At 43.7% G+C, this 4020-nt stretch overlaps 1 pseudogene; it reads left to right on the top strand.

Annotated features, from left to right (window-relative positions):
- Positions 1–1343: 1343 nt before the first annotated feature.
- Positions 1344–1444, top strand: LOC130460330 (uncharacterized; annotated as a pseudogene).
- Positions 1445–4020: the final 2576 nt, after the last annotated feature.

Below are 4020 nucleotides of genomic sequence, written 5' to 3' on the forward strand. Positions count from 1 at the left end.
AGGGGGAAAAAGGAGTTGGGAGAGGAGGAAGAGGAGTCTCCTTCGACTTATCACCATCACTCATGTCGTCGACACGAGACTTCTCTTCCGCATCATCACGGTCTGAGGACTCATTTCCCATAGAACTCTCACCCCTAGAGCTAGGAGCTTCAACATGCGTAGCACTATCATCCAAGGTCTTCCCACTCCTTGTCACAATGGCATAAAATTTCTTAGGAGGTTGACCTTGGGGTGGGAGACTTGTATGCACTTGTTGCTCTTTGATAGTGCTAGCTAGTTGAGCAAGTTGGGTCTCAATCATCTTCAAGTGAGTGTTGGATTGTTTGAATCCATCCTCAAACCAATCACTTGCTCGCCAATCACTTGCTCGCCCAAGATTAGACTTGAGAGGCGGGAGTGGTGGAGGTGCAACGCCATAACCACTAAGGTTTTCTTGATATTGGTTGCCAAAGGTCCTCGGTCCATTGAATCCGGGAGGTGGCATTTGAGATGCACCATAAGGAACTCCCGAGTTCAAAGGATAACCCCCACTTGAGGCACTCCTAAATTGCCCATAAGAGTAGTTATAACCCCCTCCACCTTGATGGTTGGGATTATAACCCCCTCGGTTGTATTGGCCTTGATTGCCAAAACCTTGAGCTTGACCATAGGGCGCTTGGCTTTGATAGCCTTGTGCTCTATAGCCACCTCAATTTTGGCTATCATACCCACTTCCTTGGCCATAGCCTTGGTGGGGACCATACATGGGGGGCCCTCTAGATTGCCTAGCAAATTTAGGATTGTTAGGGTTATTATTCCTAGACCTCTCATTGATGGCATTAGCATACTTTACATCAAACTCTCCTTCATACGAAGGGCCATAATCCACAAATGACAAGTTATGAACAAAGGGGCATGCATCGGGGGAATGACTATTGTCTTGGCAATTTTCACGAAAGAATGTGCCCGGAGGCATTGAGACATAAGAACTAACCTTGCCCTTCCCCTTAGAGAGAAGAGTGGCCGAGGGAGGAGGAATTGTAGACGGTGATGACGGTTGGCTTGAAGCTCTCCCCGCAAATGGTGTGTTTTTAAGCTTCTCCAAGCGCGAGGTAAGCTTCTCTATCATCCGTGCTTGCTCTATGGCGTACACCGAACCCTTACCATCTTCACTCCTACCTTTCCCATCATAATCCCTTGTGCCTACATGCCAGGATTGGTAGTTTTGAACTACATCCTTAATGATTTCCTCTATTTGATCCTCAGTTTTATTCATAATGGGGCCTCCCGCGCCCGCATCAAGACTTGTCTTCGAACTTGGACTCAACCCCAAGTAAAATGTTTGGAGCAACAACCATTTAGGAATCCCATGGTGTGGGCATTCCCTTTGGTACTCCTTGAAACGATCCCAAGCTTCGAAGAGTGACTCATCTCGCTTTTGCTCAAAGGATTGGATCTTGTGGCGACACTCCGCCGTCTTCCCATGCGAGTAGAACTTGTTTAAGAATGCACTTGTCACTTCGGTCCAAGTGCGAAGCGAGTTGGGCTTGACCTCCTTGTCAAGCCAATCACTTGCTCGCCCAAGTAGAGAGAATCGAAACAATGTCAACCTCACATAATCCGATGTGACACCATTGTGCTTGATTGTGTCACAATAGTGCTCGAACTGTTTGAGATGTTCGTGAGGTGATTCATTACTCTTCCCACAAAAGGGGTGGCTTTACACCAAATTGATCAAGGCGGGCTTGATCTCAAAGTTGTTGGCACCCGTTGTTGGGGCTTGAATACCACATGTAGCTTCGAATGCCCCCGGTATTCCCAAGTTCTTAACCGGGAGCGCCATGTTCTCAAACACTTGCTCACTCTCTTGTTGTTCCTCACCAACACTCAACGATGCGAATCTGTTATTGCTTGATGAGCTAGACCGTACACACCTTTGTCTCCTAACTGTCCTCTCCAACTCAAGGTCAAGAGGATGGAGGATCCTTTGACGAGCACGCCCCCTAACAAGCATACTAACTCAAGAAAAACCGTGAGCAATGCTAAGGAAAAAGAAAGCTAAGCGATATTGCAATGTTTTTTGTATTTTCTAATGATGAACTAGTCTCAACTAAAACTAAAAAACAACAACCGTTCCCCGGCAACGGCGCCATTTTGATAGGTGTATTTTCTGTCGTTGATAGAAAACAACCTATGCAAACAATATTTATAAAACCACTCAACTAACCGGCTAGCGGTAAGCAAAGGGATCGTCCCAAAGAAGCGGTGGTTAATGAGTTTTAAAGTCAATCTAGTTCGAACAAGGATTTGGTTTTGAATTGTCACTATTAAGAATCTAAAAACGAAGAATTATGCTAAATTGAGTCAAGAAAGGGAAACGTTAGGGAGTCGGGGATAGGCTAGGGAAACCGGGGGAAATGAATTCAACTATTTAGCAATGGTGATCATGCAACGAAATGGTGATTAGGCAAATGGCATCTAAAGACGAACCCGCCACCTCTCGGATAGGGAACGCTAAGCGTATAATCCACGGAAGAGCTTTCGCCTAATCCTAGATTAAACTAACTAGCATATAATAGGCACCACCATTTGATCACACAAGATAGGCCCACAATCTCTTGCCAAACCTATCCTATGGTTCCACGTGATTCTAATCGAATAGAATTTGCAACTACCACTCAACTAGCATGGATATCCTATCATCAAATCATATTTAATCACATGAATCAACCAACAATCAATCAACAATTTCCCCTAATTAAGCCCCTAGATTCTCCCCTTACCCTAACCTAAATCTACTCACTAGTCATTATGGAAATCAAGCAATCCATTAAGAATAAGCTAGCAAGCATGATATTGAAGGAGTAGGAGAAGAGAATTAAGAGTTCAATTGCACAATCAAATCACAAATTTAAAATCAAAGTAACTTCAATCAATGAAATCAAGAATTCAAGAAATTAAGGAATTGAAGAACAATCAACAACAAAGCAAGAGCAAGAATTAAGAAACTCAGAATTGAATTGCAAAATTGAAGAAGAGTTAAGAAGAATTACAAATTGAAGCTTGAATGGAGGAGAGTTTCTCTCTCTAGAATTGCTGAAAAACTAACTTTGAGAATCTAAAATTATCAACTAAAATTCTACCCTTAACAAAATAATCGAAAAATCTATTTATAAGTTTCCACAAATAGAAGCCAAAATTCGAATAGGAGAAGCCCGCGCAACCATTCGGTCGCACAGACCTTTTGTGTGACCGAACGTAAAAGAGTCATTCGAGCGCATGCTGGGTCCTGTGCGAGCTAAGGCAGCGAAGAAAGTTTTCTTCGTCTTGTGCGACCGAACATAAAACCCCGTTCGGACGAATGGGAATCCTTTGGCTCAAGTCTCCTTCGCAGCTCCATTTGGTCGAACAAGGAAAGCCGTTTGGGCGCACAACTTTTGTGCGGTCGAACAACATAGGATGTGCGGTCGAGCAAAACCTGTGCTGTCGAATTACCAGGGTTGTGCGGTCGTTTTACAATCTTGGGACATTCTGTCTCAGAAATCCATTATGTGCGACCGAATGACAGAGGGCATTCGATCGCACAAAACTGGAAATTCCATGAACTCCATTTGCACTACTCTATTCGGGCGCACAAAACGCCACTCGACCGCACAAGCCCTGTTTTGGCTCAAATTCACTTGTTTTCCATCATTTTTCATCAAGATCACCTATAAAGCACAAGATGGAACAAAACTTATAAATCTCACACAAAAAGCTACAAAAACTATAAAAAAGCATAAAAACTAACATAAAATCCTAGGCTAAGAGCGACATAAATGTCGCTCATCATTACTGCGTGGCTACCATGTCAGCCAAGCAAATCTTGTGCTTGGCTCACATGGTGGCCACGCAATAAACGTGCGCGGCTACCATGTGAGCCAAAAAAATCTTGTGCGTGGGTTTGTTTAAAATTCAAATTAATTTTCTTCTTTTTAAAAAAAGACCGGAGTTAATGAGCTCCGGCGAGATAATTGGTTTCCGGCGAGGGGGAAGTGAGGG

Source organism: Spinacia oleracea, chromosome 4, assembly GCF_020520425.1.
Source record: "Spinacia oleracea cultivar Varoflay chromosome 4, BTI_SOV_V1, whole genome shotgun sequence".
Lineage (NCBI taxonomy): Eukaryota > Viridiplantae > Streptophyta > Magnoliopsida > Caryophyllales > Amaranthaceae > Spinacia > Spinacia oleracea.